Below are 17,116 nucleotides of genomic sequence, written 5' to 3' on the forward strand. Positions count from 1 at the left end.
AACAAGGTACTGTGCCAGTTATATATTTAAAATACACGTCTTCTTACTTCAAAATGCCCATTGCCTAAAAACTGAAAGATTTAATGCAAAGTTTCAGGGGATGCCACAGATAAGATGATGACTTGATAACTACCCTTCCAGTTGTGTTAAACCAAAACCACCATGGTTTTTTACTTGTTCTTGTGCAAAGACTATGTTGTAACAATAAGTACTGCTTGATTGGAAGCAGGTCACTTGCCTTTGATTCTGAATGTTAAATTTTAAGTTTATTAGTCACATACTTTATGTGACAAATAAACCCATTGTTTAACATTCAGAATTAAAGGCAAGTAACCCCAGTCAAGCTGTATTGTTACAACTACTTAGCAATCTTAATATTTTGATGAAGGTCCACAAGTACTCTGGCCCGGGCACCCATTACGGAAAGCTCCTACCTGTTAGGGAGCTGCTGGCAAACCTGTTGCACTGAATTCACATAACTTTCAAACTGCTTTTGTTTACTGGACAATGAATCCAAAATTGTAAAGCATTGTGAACCTACCAGATATCCACAGTATCCACCCTGAATTCAACAAAGGCACCAGAAAGGTAAAACAAGCAACTGTACAGCCGCAGACATGGACACTACATTGAATAAACTGCAAATATGGAAGTCTCATTCTTTTTTTTTTTTAATAGTGGGGAGCTGCTTCACCGCAAAAGCAGAAAATGTTATCTAATCTTTCCTACAGCAAGTCAGGAGGCAGAAGAGATCAAAATGCAAAAACTGCACACCCATACCCCCTCGCACTACAGTTCCGCTGCCTATGTGTCTGTGTAACCATTTTGCTGCTGGTTTAAATGTTATTTGGGATATTCTGCATGCACATCAATGTTTATAGACATCAGGCTTGAATTTTAGCTCTGTGTTTCCAAAGTATAGCCAGAGAATCAACGTATGCTGTATTGAAACAATCAGAAGAAGGGTGAAACATGAAATGTCTGCAGCTAGTGAGGTTCGGCTTTATTGGTCTGAATACACCAGTAAAGGCTTTAAAAAGTAATAAGTAAAAAGTATGTTTAGAAAAAAAGAAGCTGTTGTTTAAGTTGAGGCTTTTGCATATCTAACAGTAAGAGAAAACAGGCAGAACTAGATAGCTATACAATCTAGATCTACCATCAAGTTTTGTGTTTCTTTCTTTGAAACTGCTTTAAGACCATTCCTACATACACATCTGTTTATGAACAAGTACATGTATTTGTTTCTATTAATCAGCAATCAGATTAGTCACTGTATTTGGGTTTGTTATTTTTAAGTGCTTTTATGTTGATATGTTTTGCATTCATATTAAAATTAACTTATTCTAGTCATTGCTGAAAACAGCTAGTGACTTCACAGTAAAAATAAGAAAGATTCTAAAATTATGTAAAACCCTTATTTTATAATTCAAGAAACAATGCATTCATTATAAGTGTGTTTAAGGCTTATGTTTCATCTAGGATGTGTTTGAAAACTCTTTCTTATCTATAATGAAGGATATTTCCTTTCCTTATTTAGCCTCTACCTTATGGAGCATGACCCACACTTTCCTGGCCCAATCAGCCCAGCAGTGAGATAAAGATCTGAGAACTTCCTTATGAGGTGTTAAGGGATAAACAACTCATTGCTTTGAAATACACTTGACTAGATTGTAGAAAGTGTTTATGTAGTTATTTATTATAAAGGCTTTCAGGTTCAGTGAGCTGTGGCGTCACTAGACTTCTCGTCTGAAGGAGGGTAGTTATTGTTGGTTCAGCTTACTTTAGCACACACGTAGAACAAACAGCCTGCCATAAGAAGCAGCTTATTTGTTTCCACAGAAAATAAGCGTTTCTCTATAGTCATATCATTATGTTACCAGTACAACTGAAAATGCTTTCCCAAACCATATTGTTTTGAATTATTTTGAATTTAAAAAGCTTGCCATATTTATTCCAATATTTTACTATTAAATTTTTAAATACTTTACACCACAGAAGTTACTTCTCACCACATACTGTTATAGTAACAAGTATATTTTGAGCAAGTTATCAGGGCCATCTCATTTCTTGAGTAAATTGTACAAAAAAAATTAGAACTGTCTAACTGTCCAGGGATTCTGAAACATACTTGAAATCTTTTTTAGTACAGACAAAGGGAAGGTTTTAAAGCTTTAGACAGCTTTATTACATTGCAAATTGACTTATTAATCTTACTTTTATATAATTATGATGATAATACTTAAATGGACTAACAGACAAATGAATTGTTTACATAGGTTGGTATAATTATGGGGTATATTTTTGGCACATGTTACTGTTGCTTCATAGTTGTATATTTTTTTTACAAATGTTTTGGTTTAATTTCTGATTTCTGATGATTTTATAAGGAATATTTTTGTTATAGACAAGACAGTTGAACACAGTAATTTATCTCTAAATATTATAATATTCCTTGGAATCATTCTTTCCAGCATTGTTTCTCATGCAGCAAACGTTTTAAGTACTGATTATGATTTGTTTTGTGTGTGGGGAGGAATTCAGAGCTGGATATATTTTATATATTACTTTCTCATGTCTTTTATTGCTGATCTTTAGACATGTGTTGCTTATGTATGGATTTTTTCTTCCCTGGATTTCACTAAAAATGGAAAATTTGCCTAGTGGAACTATCCTGGGAAACAAATAGGAGTAAAATAATAAATAAAATGTATGTTTTTGATTATCTGTTTTGTTCTTTTGCTTGAAGCAAAAATTTCACCTTCTCTTCTTGCAGGGAACTAAATTGTTGTCTGCCTACGGTAATGATGTGGTAGCATTCAAAAGGATACATTTGTGCAAGCCGTACAATTATATTGTAGTATCTCTGACTCCAGATCTGCCTTCTGAATTTCCACCACAACCTACTCAAAGATGTAGTTTTGTCTGCATCATTTCTTTCTTCTATTTCTACTGCTTTAGATATTTTAGCTTAAAGCCTACTAGCTTGGCTGTGTTTTATAATTACCATCCACTCTACAGGCCTTTTTACAAGTTTAATTGGGTTGTCTGATGAAGCAGTATTTTACTGTGAAAGCACTCACCTTAATAAAATGTTTTTATGTTTTATCTGAGTTGGTTTTATATTGATATTTTGAGTTACCATTCTGCCTGCAGGAGTGCCATGTTGGTATGTTATATACTTTTTAGAAATTATCAAAATACAGTTAACTCAGTGAATGACAAAAATGTATAAGGCAATTAGTTACAGATACAGCATGTCTCGATTAATGTATTAATTAATCATTCATCTCCTGCTATCTATATCTGTTTTAGACTTCAGGTGGAGTTCAGTCTATTCTGGCACTCAAAGCAGAGGAAGCAATCCTTGGTAGAATGGTACACTGGTACACGACACACAAGCACTCACTTAGACATATCACATGCATCATCAGACAGTTTGAAAAATGACTAACATGGCACAGACTGCCGTGGCACTCTAATTATTGGACTGTTGAATGTAAAGTATAATGCATACTGTTACTGTGCACCTGTCCATGATATCCACACTGTGCAGAACAGCATGTGTAATTTCCTTTTCATGGAGGGTCTGTAACAATGCCAGACAGCTAAGCAAGAGCCACACACACATACACACACACACACACACACACACACACACACACACACATATATAAATATATATATATATATATATATATATATATATATATATATATATATATATATATATATATGTTATATATCTAGAGAAAAAAGAGCGAGAGATGTCTGGTAGTTAGTGCAGAGGAATAAAATGCTTCTTCTTCCATGGGTCCATGGTTTGAAATGTTCTACCTTCTTTTGCCTACTGTGTGCCTTTGAGCAAGTCACTTAACCAGACAGTGCTTTGGAGAATTTGTGCTGGGCTTCTGGGCTTCTTAGTGGCTGTCTGGACTACATGCATTTAACTACCTACGAGCGACTGTATACTGACTGGGCCTCCTTGTTGATCTATACTGCTATGCGCTGGAAGTGCGCAAAAAGATGATTACAAAAATGTGAAAAAAAAATCTTATGTCACTTGATAAGTCAGGTAGTCATGTCATCATGCCCTTTACTATGAATGCTTACTACATGGTGGATATCTTCTATATAATAGATAGGCATTCTGACTTCAGTCTGCTGTGTGGCTGGTATAGGATATTACGGAGCAGATCATGTAATATGAGATGATCAGAGCACTATGAGGTTACTTACACTTTGCTAATTAACTGCACCAGATGGGGTAATTGACGTTTGTGGGAAGGTAAGGTGCTCTACCTCTCACCCTTCTGCTAAAGCACTGAGGATCAGTGGTAGTCAGTATCAGGCATGGTACAAGAAATAAAGGGTCATGTCAATGAGGTGCTCACTGTCATAGAGTAATGTGCTGTAAGAAAACACTTTGAAGATCAAAGTGTTTGCCCACATGGAATTCATTAGCAGTACCTTTTTCTATCAGGGGCAGATAAGAGCTGAGTAGGGTAGAACAGTTTGTGTTATATGTAAGAATGTTATGGAGAGGGTAAAAGAACATGGAAAATGCAAGAGTTTCAGGTTCATTTTCTGTTTATTTTCCTGTGAAATTTCAGATTTTGGAAGTAACATAATATGAAACCAGTTTTTGAACACCTTATGTATTCTGGGAAACTGGTTTTCCAGTGAAAGAAATAATTTTAAAATGTGCTGACCTAATCATATTGCTCCTAACAGAATATTAAAATGTTTGTGTTGATAAATTACCCATGAGTTCCAGGAAAACTAATGTCGAAACTGACTGTCTTTTAAGGCTATCACTTATGCAGACATAGTACCATGACCTTACATGTTTAAGAGTGACAAACTCCTCCACGTGCAGTTTTTCCATGATTGCGCTGATTGATATTCATTGCCACTGAATTGTGCAGTTGGTTTGTGTCCCCATTTCCATGAGAAACTGCAGTAAGAGCAATGGATTTATTTATCTGTTTGCTTTATCACTGCAAAAACACTTTTGAACAGAAGCCATGAACAATGTTTTTACATTTCCAAGCGTTCCATGAACTTTTCTATTACAGTTTATTTCAAACTACTAAAATTAAAAAAAAAGATTAAATAAGGATGTTCCACCCACCTTAACTTTTTCTGCTAACTTAAATATGCAACATTCCAGTAGATCTGCATGTTAGGTTGCCATTCATAAACACTAACTTCTGTGCACGCCCTTGTGGAAATTATCCAGAGTTAATAAATGAATAGGGGTGGAAAGAAAGAGCATCACATTAAAAGTATTGCCTTGACATTCACAAGTATAGAATGTCTATTTATATTATTAATACATCTAAACAAAATTATTACATTGTAGCTTCTAAGTGAGGTATATTCTTGTGCAATAAAATTAGATAACTTGCATCTTACTGTTTTCAGAAATCATAGTATTTGGATGTATGTCAGCATAGACTTCAAACTATCCATTTATAAAAGAATGCAGAGCATCTTGTAGAAATGAAATACTCAAAAATTTACAGCAGTTTTCTATGAATGAATGCTCCTGACAAAGGCTAAATTGTTTTAATAAATATTCATAGCTAAGCAAATATGCTGTATATGTGAAAACCATTACTTACTGGCATAGGCTTTTATTTTAGAATTTCAACTTTCTACTGCAATAATTATAAAGCAAACAAGTCAAAACTTTTGGCAGAATGGACGTATAAATAATTTCATTTGTTATTCTAGGACAAAAACATACAGCAGAATTGCTTATTGCAAAATTAACTACTTACACTCATGCATATGTACTGGGTAATGATCTGTTTACAATGATTGCTATGAAAAAAACTGGAACAGAAGTTTACATTCTGGAGCACATATCTCATGTTTTAGATTGGATTAGATTTATAATCTCACCCAAAAAATGCAGGCAGTAATCTTCATTACCTGAAGAACTATTTCAGTCCCCTTGTTTGCACCCTGCCCCCCACCCTTGGGCATTCCCGTCTGCTATTGATGACAGAATGACTGAATGTTTAGCTGTTTAAGACATAACATGCATGTCCATGCATTATGTTTGCACTACCTGGCTTTGGCTGCAACCAAACATCAGGGCAAGTCATCATGCTGTTTTATTCAATTTCAAACTGTAAATTGGTAAAAGTTCATAGAAAATTAGAAATTATTATTATTATTATTATTATTATTATTATTATTATTATTATTATTATTATTATTATTATTATTATATAAGATCCATGCACTGGTTATGCTAGATTTACTGACACCTACTGAGGTTTAATCACTGGGGTGAAACTCAAATAATCAAACATAGCAGGAATGAAAGCATTCTAGTAAAACCCACACTTAAGCATGAAATATTGAGGTTAAACTATGACCTAGTATTATGCTGGAGTTTAATTTTATGTTTCCCTCTGTGAGCACCATTGTATTAACCTAGAAAAAAATAAATGATTACCCATAACACAAAGATCAAACCTTCTTTTAGGATCCCAACTCAACATACTCATACATACCAGTTCTGCACATTTACTCCCATTGCAGCTGGACTTAATGAAAGACCTCCTCATAAAATCTGAGACACTACTCACAAACCACACTATCTCTCATTACCTCCTGAGCCAAGCACCACAGCTTTCTCCTCTCAGATACACTTTGGCAAGCTCTCCCCACTGACATTATGGAAATCAGCACTTATTCCAAATTCAGAATACAACTCAAAAAGCACTTCATCCAGGCCAAACATGCTCCTGGTTGAACACAAGACATATCGCCTAACCTATCATCTTTCAAAGTCTCTACCTCTCCCTCAAGATTTACTGAAAATTGACTCAACTTAGAAACTAATGTATATATTGGACATTGCACTGTGCTTGTTCACTGGAATGTATATACACTTTTTTTCTATGTGATTAGTCTGAACTCATGTGTCATTGCTTACATTTCTGTATTTTTATGTTTGTGAAATGTTTTGTATTTTGTATTGAGCCTGATATAGGTCAATACTGATCAATGCACTACCTCGGTAAACAAGTATAAATAAATTATTTGCATCTTTGTATAAAGACCATGTAAGTATATTAGTATTATCTTCCGGTTCCATTTTGGCTATTTTACTTGCTACTTTGAAATAATAGCTAATATTTTGTTTTAAATGTGTTTGTGTTTGGGTGTGCTTTTGATTTGTTTACAAATGGGAATATAGTAAATGATGTGTTGTTTGAAATCCTTCTTTTGAATGGGTGCATATATTCAGAAATTGCATTTTTAATTATATCTATAGGGGCTGAAATTAAGAAACCAGCACTGTTCAGCACAGCAAGGCTTGGATGGTAGGAAGGTTGGCTTTAAGTAAACTGGTGTCCTAGGTGAAAATGCTTCATGGAACTCCATCTTCTGCTCAACCCATCCTGACATATTCACACTGTCCAGATTATTAATGTTTTTTCCTTCTTTTTCTTCACACAAAAACTAAAAAGTCCACAAGCAGCAGGGAGAATCCAAACAAATAACCAGGTTTATTCCAAAACGAACAGACAATCCAAGTTAGCACTTTCTGAAGAAGTCTTGCCCACTGAGGATTGTGGACTTTTTTAGTTTTTGCAGTCTTTTTTCTCTTTCACAAGTTTTTCCTCGCACAGTTTGTCTTACTTTTCATTTTTTCCTACAATCATTCACTCATTCATTCTGCAGTTCATTGATCCATCCAAAATGATTAGGCAACACGACTCTAACAATTGTGGAGGAGACAACTGCATTAAGCAGGGGTTCTGGGGGCCACAATGCCCCCAGAAGTCATAAGGTTATTACATACCTGAGATGCATTTTAGAGTTTTTTTAAAGAACCTTTACAGCCAGTAATTGTCTGAACAAAAACTACGATCAAAGAACAAGATTCAGTCTTACTCTTCAGCTCTGCTTTTTCTTGCATTCTTTCAGCATGTCCTGACTTACTGAGACAACACTGTTATAACTAAATTAAGCAGGGGCTGCTAAGCACCAAGAAGTCAGAGGGTTATATATCCCCTGAGGTGCATTTTATACCTTTTCCAACCTTTTCATCCAGTGATGGCCTAAACAAAAATCATGCATATGGAAAAGAAATGCAATCCTGCTTTTTGTTTCAAGGAAGGAATAAGTTGTATCCAACTTTTAATGTTCATATCTGACCAAACACTATTTCATAATGAACTTGGGAAAGCAAATGCTTGTGAGGATATATATATATATATATATATATATATATATATATATATATATATATATATATTTATTTATTTATTGGGAATAGTACCTGGCCCCAACTCCCCCAACTTAAAATAGGTAGTTGCTTTCTGTGTATTTCCCTTTGGTTTTTAATTGGGTATAAAATTAAGGTTTTTATGCCCACAGTTATATATTTCAAGCTGGTGCTGTCATGTTCATATACAGCATGCCTCTTCATCCCCTGCCCACAAAAAGCAGTTACCTTTTGCGTACCCCTCTGATGTCAGACTGGGAAAAAACTGAAAAGACAAACAGAACATACTTGCTGTCAGACATATATAAGCAGCAGCTTATTCACTGTCCCCAAAAGATATCCACCTATATATATGTACCAGATGTCTGACTGTGAAGAAATTAAAAAAAAAATAATGATCACATTAATGTTTACAACTTGCTACTTACAGAGACAGTACAGTGTTCCTATACAAGCTATAGTGACCCTCCATGAACCTCTCTGAAGTTTGAAGGAAAGTTAAAGGAATAATGACCACACTGTCACCAGTCCAACACAAGATACAGTTGACTTCTGAGATTTTGGAGGAATTTTAAAGAAATAATGACATCATCCTAGACTCCCCTGCCCCCCACAAGTAAATAGATAATCTGTTTATACCTATGACTTGGGGTCATTTTTAGACTATGGGGTTCATAGCAGAAGTGATTACTAAGCCCATGTCAAAATCTACTTATATAGCCTTGGTGTATGTGGGTCTCCATCCCCCAGAAGTTCAGAAAATCAGGGTGTTTTCTGATGCATTTATCCATTATGTGCTTGAGGGATGAGTGTTAAACTGAGCAAGTGACCACAGGGTCAATTACTTTCATGTAGACAACTCTTATGAAGCAGTTATAGCCACCTCTTTTACAATTCAAATGCAAGATCATGATAAAAGAGGATGACAATGTGTTTTACCTTTACTCCTAACAGTTGCCACACATTAAAATATTGCACTTTGCTTCATATAATCACATTAGTCCTGCAAAACCAAAATAAGAAGCAAACAGAAGCAGGTAGCTAGCAATTTCCCCTCCAAATATGACAGCTACAGTAATTATGCTTTGTTTGTCTGCCTGTGCATGTCAGGTATCCATTTAAGTAGTTCATTTTACTTCTCACAAATCCACACTAGTCCTGCTAAGGCAGAAAGTGACAGTTTAAACTGAGAAACGACAGGAAGTTCATTAATGTCATTCATCTAACCCCAACCCCCATCTAGCAGTTATAGCCACAACACGTGATAGCATAACTCTTAACTGTCCCTGATTTTGACTCAAATTTTAGCTCTGTCTCTTAATTCCTCCTAAAAATAGTGACTTTTGAAGAAAAGATGGTGAATTACACTTCATAAATAATGATAATAATTAGAATTATAGACTTCTTTTACTTCACATAATGTATATTAATTCACAATTTCTTAGGTTCATAGGTTCATAGGCAGATACTAGGCTATCTGCCCTAGGGCATTTATAAGCCTAGCCAGAGTGTATTTGGCTTCCGCCTCCCTGTTAGATTAGCCTACTGTGCCTCTATAAAGTAGGTCATAGAATGTACCCTTTTAAGACTAGTTTACTGTGCCTCTGTCTAGCAGGGACACAGAAGAGATCCCAGGGGTGAATTTGCGATTTCCCATCCACGCGTCCAGATTTCACTTGAAGAGGGTCAGAGAGGAGCTATGTCTAATATGAATTGGGATTCTATTCCAGAGTGAGGGGAGCCTCTGGGAAATGAATCTGTCCCTCCAGCATGTCCTATTTATTTTTGTGCTGAGGTTTAGGTCCCTGGAGTGTGTAGCTCTAAGGGACTTGGATTTTTTGAGGTGGAGCATGTCCATTAATTCTGGGTTTGACATGGCTTTGTACGTCAGGCATAGATTGCCTTTGAGTAGGCGGTAAGCAATTGAGTAGAGCTGGAGTTTCTTTAGTCGAGCTGCATAGGACATCTGTTTGTAGCCCATGATCCTCTTGGTGAGGTACTTTTGGGATCTCTCCAGTTGCTGCAGGTGTCGGGTAAGGTACATCCCAAAAGGGGCATTGTATTCAATTATGAGCCTGATGAGTGACAAGTAGAGGGGCACAATGACCTCTCTTGATCTAGATGCAAACCCTTTCATGATAAGGTGGGCTATATAAAAGGTCTTTCTAACCACTTTGGCAATGTGATTATCAAAGGAGAGATTACTATCTACGTTGGTCCCCAAATCTCTAATTACTTCTTTCATACTTAATGGATTACCAACTATGTGGTAATTTGTGGGCACCTTGTTTTTCCCAAAGGGGATGACTATGCACTTTTTAGCATTTAGCTTGAGGCCGTGGCTCTGGCACCAAGCATCCATCTCTGTGAGACCCTTTTGGAGGATGCTTGTGTCAGCTGGAGATTCGATTATGGCCCCCAGTTTGCAGTCATCTACGAACTTTGTCAGCCATAATCCCCCCGTGTTAGCCCGAACCTCAGAGAAGTATATACCAAACAAGAGCGGTCCCAGAACTGAGCCCTGTGGGATGCCACTTGTAACTGGTTTGGATTCTGACATGGCACCTGCAATTATGACCATGTGGGTTCTATCTCTGAGCCAGTTTGCAACCCATCTTGTGATATAGGGGTTGATATTTAAGCTGGTAAGCTTATTTAAGATGCCCGAGTGGGGTATTGTGTCGAAGGCTTTTGCGAGGTTCAGGTAGGCTGTATGGACTACCTTACCCTCATCTATGGCTTTGTTAACTGTTTCAAAGAAATCAACTAGGTTTAAGAGGCAAGATCTGCCCTTAACAAAGCCGAATTGGGTAGGGTCCAGTGTCTGGAGGCTCCCAATGTCTTTGTTTATGAGTTCCATGATAATACGCTCCATAGCTTTACAGACCAGACTAGTCAGGCTTATGGGGCGATAGTTTTCAGGGTCCGTTGTGGCACCACCTTTGTGGAGTGGGACCACTGTAGCTGTACGCCATTCTTTGGGTACATATCCTGTAGTAAGGCTAAGTTTGAACAGTGACTTAATGTGAGGGTTCAGTTCTTCTTGGAGCTCATGTAAGACACAGCCTGGGACACCGTCCAGTCCCATAGATGCTATGTTTTTTGCTTTGGAGAGGGCAGCTTTCACCTGTGCATCTGTGATGTCAGGGAGGTTACTTTCAGTTGGGATAGGCATTTGCTCCTTTGGGGGGAAGGGGGGAGAAGTTTGCGCTGAATCTGTCTGCCAGGATGTTGGCTATGTCTGTAGGGTCGGTATATTTTGTACCGTTATGCAACAATTCAGAACATATCTGGGAGTTTCCACCCATGTTCCTGACATAACTAAAAAAGGCCTTGTGATTATCTTTAGTGTCTAGGGCAATTTTTCTTTCGAAGCTGGCCTTTGATGATTTTATGAGGGATCAAAGTTTCTTGCTAATACTGATCAGAGATGCCTTCCGTTTTTGGGATTTTGCTCTGTCATGTAGTAGCTTCCTTCTTCTGTTGTATAGCTTATTTATGGCCGGGGTCCACCAGATCGGTCTCCAGTTTTTGGAGGAGTGAGTCTTGGTTTGATTTGGGATAGCACAATCCATGCATTCCTGCAGGTGCTCATAGAATGCATTTGTAAAGGATTCTGCGGATTGGGCTGTATTATTCTCTGGCCCAGGGGCTTTGAAGGATTCCACCTCAGTCTTGAGAAGTGCAAAGTTGGCTTTTGAGAAATTCTTTACAGTGATTTCCTTGGCTGGGGGTGGGGACGGGATATGGATGTCCAGGGAAATTTGTTTATGGTCTGATCTTACGAATGAGGGGTTTACCTCTGGTGTGGAACATAGAGTCCCCATGTTGGTGATGATCAGGTCCAATATGTTGTTCCCTCTTGTGGGAGTGGTGACCAGTTGTTCCATTGCGTTAGAGTTTATAAATTCAAGGAACCGTTGGGCGGGGGTGTTTGGGCTTGAGTAGTTTTCCCAGTCAATGCTTGGGTAGTTGAAGTCACCCAATAACATAGTGTTTAGAGAGACCTTCATATTCTCCAGTGTTCTCAGGAATGCCAAGTGGGGTTCCTGTAATAGGGAGGGTGTTCTGTAGCAGGCTACAAACTAAAAGGCAGTTTTGCCCACTGTTAGTTGCACACGGATGGTTTCCGATGCTTAGTGCAGTGCCACTAACCTGGAGGTGTAGGTATCTTTGATGAATATAGATACTCCCCCTCCTTTTGTGCTTCGGTCTGAGTTTTGGGGCTGAAATGCATGGTATGAGTTATAACCTGGTAGTGCTGGGGTGCTCTCAGGAGCCTTGAACCAGGTTTCTGTTACGTCACAAACATCGATTTTCTCCATACTGAGGAGAGCCTCGAGTGCGTGCATCTTGAGGTTTAGACTTCTGGTATTGAGTAGCATCACCTTTAGTTTTTTTATCCTTGGGTTGTCTATGGAGGTGGGTTTGTCCTTTGAGCCTTGCCTAAAAAAGGCACTATAGGGGTGGCAAGAGCCTTGGCCAGTATACGAAAGCCTAAGGGTGACAGGTGCAACCATCCCTAGCAAAGCAACGTGGCTTGTCGAGCATGTCATCCCAGGCAGACAGACACTGGATCCCCTTTGAATGACACCAATACTTTAGCCAATTGTTGAAACTGATCATTTTGTCTTTATACTGTGGCATCACTCTTGGTGAGGGCAAGATGCTACTCAAGGTCAGGGTCATACCAGCCTGGGCTACATGGTCAGAGAGCTCCTCTATGTCTCTTTTCATGTAGTCCAGGGAGGTACGTCTCAGGTCATTCACACCAGCATGGACAATGACAGAGTCATACTTGTACTTGCTTTGGAGTGACCCGAGTGCTTGCATTATGTGGCGGATCCTGGCACCCGACAGGCAGCTTACAGGGACCCTTTCCTTGTTCATTCTGGTGAAATCAGTGTGCCAGACAATATAGTCCCCTATAACAAGTGTATTTGGTGTGTTGTTTGGCCTTAAGGGCTGTGACTGTGAGGCACACTGATTTTGTAAGATATGTGATTCATGGGTATTGTTGAGAGGTGGCTGTTGCTTGGATATCTGCTTAGGAGGTCTTTGCTGTTTAGGCAGATTTTTATTTAGAGCCTCCGGGTATGTTTTTGTGTGTTTATGTGCTGGGTATGCAGATGCAATAGGTCTGTGTGAGACTGGATTTGTGGTGTGGGTGATTACCTTTTCCTCCTGACTGACTGTGCCAGTCTTGGGTTGAGAGAGCTCTGCCACCAGTTTGGCTGTGTAACTGCATCTCTCACATGTATTAGAGTTTGTTGTAAGGAGGAGAGGGTTGTCTTTGTACATAAGGCAATTGTAACATTGCCTCAAAATTCCCAGATTCACCAGCTGGACTGGAGAGTAACCTTGAAACTGACCCTTGGACATACCAGATTAGTATAGGGATCTGGTTTTTTACTGATCAGATTAGGGAAGGGAACTGATTTTTCACTTGATCAGGAAGGACCAATTGGGAGCCTAATAGTTATGAGAAGTCAAGGATGGTGTAGTGCTTTAGTTAGTTAGTGTTTCCTTATAAGAGCTGAGCAAGTGCAGGGCTTTAGAAAGAGAATAGAGTGATTACTTTGAGAGCTTGAACAGTTCTAAGGGAAAAAGTGAAGAGCAGACGTTGTGGAGCCTGGAATAGTTTAAACCTGTTTAGGCTGTGCTGCCCGACGCTGCTCAGTGCGCAAAACCGCGCAAAAAGAGAGTTGTAGGGTTGTAGAGAGGGAGATCAAGGAGTTTAGAATTCACCCAAAATGGCCAATAAAACTACAGCTTCTAGGTAGTAACCACTCCTCCAGGGACAGGCAGGCAGTTCAGTGTTAACCACTCCCACTGGTGAACACAGAGACTTCCCTTTAGCCCAAGCAAGCACTGGCCTAGAAACTTCCAAACATTTCAGAACAGCAATTCTGTAACTGAACTTTCTTAACTTTCAGAAAGTGGGAAAAAAGCAAGATTTTTTTTTTTCTTTTTGTTGCAGTTTAAAGGTAGCAGAGATACACAAGCAGCAAAATAATCACAACGGTGCAATAAATGACCCCACACTTGAGTGCTAGGTCAAAATCAGGTAAAATGCAGTTTTTAGAGAAAAAAAATATTTTAAATTAAGTGCAACTCAGGAAATGCAGTAAACAGGCTCTAGATGTGTTCCAAGTACTGTTACTGTTAAAGATATAAACTTTAGCAAGCCGGAAAATGCCAAAAAGTAGGTGGCAAAGCAGTAAAACTTAACAAAAAATAAGAAGAAAATACTTAAAATCACAAAAGTGGCTCCTTTTCTTCTCTCAGCATTTTCTCCCCTTGGTAGGTGCTTCAGCAACAACTAGCAAGCCTGAAAAGATGTCAAAACCACGAGGCAGCCGGGTTTTAAGAGAGAGAGATCAAGGAGTTTAGAATTGACCCAAAATGGCCAATAAAACTACAGCTTCTAGGTAGTAACCACTCCTCCAGGGACAGGCAGGCTGTTCAGTGTTAACCACTCCCACTGGTGAACACAGAGACTTCCCTTTAGCCCAAGCAAGCACTGGCCTTCTAGAAACTTCCAAACAGTTCAGAACAGCAAATCTGTAACTGAACTTTAACTTTCAGAAACTGGGAAAAAAGCAAGATTTTTTTTTTCTTTTTGTTGTAGTTTAAAGGTAGCAGAGATGCACAAGCAGCAAAATAATCACAACGGTGCAATAAATGACCCCACACTTGAGTGCTAGGTCAAAATCAGGTAAAATGCAGTTTTTAGAGAAAATAATTATTTTAAATTAAGTGCAACACATGAAATGCAGTAAACAGGCTCTAGATGTGTTCCAAGTACTGTTACTGTTACAGATATAAACTTTAGCAAGCCGGAAAATGCCAAAAAGTAGGCGGCAAAGCAGTAAAACTTAACAAGAAATCAGAAGAAAATACTTAAAATCACAAAAGTGGCTCCTTTTTTTCTCTCAGCGTTTTCTCCCCTTGGTAGGTGCTTCAGCAACAACTAGCAAGCCTGCAAAGATGCCATAACCACGAGGCAGCTGTTCTTATTTTGTCAATGTCCTAAGTTAGTAGTACTAATATTTTAAGTGTCCATGATTGTACTTCTTCATTTCCATATTTGTCCCCAGTTATGTTGACATTTGCCCCTGATGCATTGAGAGCTATGTTTGGTGGCTATGTAATATTTCACCTCCATAATCCACACAAACAAGCTAGCACACGATAAAGAATGTTAGTCCACACTTCACATAAATCACAAAGCTGGGGAAATATTGCCTAAAATATATGGTTGATCAATACTAGCATCCCTGTAAAAATAGCTGCACTTATCTCACCTCAACTTTCCAAACAAATCAAAAAGCAAGGAAATATTACCAAAATATTTGGTTGATCACTACCAGCAAAAATGTAGAATACGTATTTCATCCCCATGCCACTCATCTCATCTCATTTCATCCCATCCCATCTCATCTTATCCCATCCCATCCCATCTCATCTTATCTCATCTCATCTTATATCATCTCATCCCATCTCATTTGTCCACTCAACAAAGTCAAACATATTACTATCTGTTTGAGCATTGCCAGCCTTATTTTAAAACAGTGGTAATGCGAACTCACCATTCCATTCCTTGAAATTGAAATATGTACCTAATTCTTCAGAATGTCCCTGATTTTATTTCAAGTATGTATAAAGAAAAAAAAATGAATAATGCTTCCTTCAAGTGCACCTTAATGCCTGCATTTGAATGATGTGAGGTTTGTACTCCCATGACCTAGCATCATTTGAAAATGTGATTCACAATGCAATTCAGAGATGAGCACTGCCCAGCTGGATTACTCAATGTTCGTAGTATTTATATGTGTATTTCTGAGCAGAAACAGTGCTCTAAATAAATAAATAAACAGAGAAATAGTTCTGCAAGAATGGCAAGTATGGCACCCTAGGTGATCGCCGAATTTGCCTATGTATAAGGCTGGCTTTGCATGGTTAGAGAATCAGATGCAAAGTTTGTAGTCTTGTCATTTAGAATTTAACACGAAGACAAGATTTATCTTATGAAGCAGTTATAGCCATCTCTTTGTACAACAGCTTACAAAAAATGAGTAGTACAGCCACTTTTACTGGTATAAAAGGATGAAGAACTGACTACAGACTAGATGACCACTTACTTGAGTAATGGTCTTGTATTGTCAGCTCTTCACCTGAACTGGAGTGTAATGAATGGGACATATCTAACTGGGAAGATAACTTAAAGAATGGGAGAAAAATCATTTAGAAAAATAATAAGCAGTATAGTGAAGGCAAGGTTTTGGGGGATGGGGAGTAGGGACCCAGTGTAAGTGAGTGGATACAGGGCAAATGTCATTCCCATATGATAACAAATATCACAAATTCATCTATCATTATATGCATGCTGCCATCATGTGTCAGGTATACATAAAATGTGCAGTTAGGACTGTGAAATTAAAAAAAAACAGCCACGATGTGAGTGGAATATAGCATGATCCATACAGAAAAAAGCATGGACTAGTACCTGCCTGTGAAGCTGTGTCTTGAATAACACAATGTGAATGAAGGAGTGATTGGTGGTCAACAATTTCAAACTCCATTTTTGCACAGATTACATTCAACATTTTTTATTTAACAAAAAATAAAAATAAAATCTCAAAGAAGCCAAAGTGTCTAAGATAAAAATCAAAATCCAAACAACCAATACATCTGAAGATAGACCGTAGCACCCAGAATGATTTTAATGTAAGCAAAAGCATTAAAAGGCAACAATTTTGAGACAAGCCCTGGGATTCAAGAAGATCAGCACAAGGATGGTTTTAGACTTGCGCCGAGCATCCTCACTACAGATGGAACAGCAGCGCCATATGAATATGTATG

At 38.1% G+C, this 17,116-nt stretch overlaps 1 protein-coding gene across 3 annotated transcripts in view; it reads left to right on the plus strand.

The window, feature by feature from the left end:
• The window catches only part of LOC122792986 (diacylglycerol kinase beta-like), a 4,078,579-nt gene that overhangs the window by 2,976,418 nt on the left and 1,085,045 nt on the right, over nucleotides 1–17,116 (plus strand). The window lies entirely within an intron of this gene.

Source organism: Protopterus annectens, chromosome 2.part0, assembly GCF_019279795.1.
Source record: "Protopterus annectens isolate FY-2018-M chromosome 2.part0, PAN1.0, whole genome shotgun sequence".
NCBI lineage: Eukaryota > Metazoa > Chordata > Ceratodontiformes > Protopteridae > Protopterus > Protopterus annectens.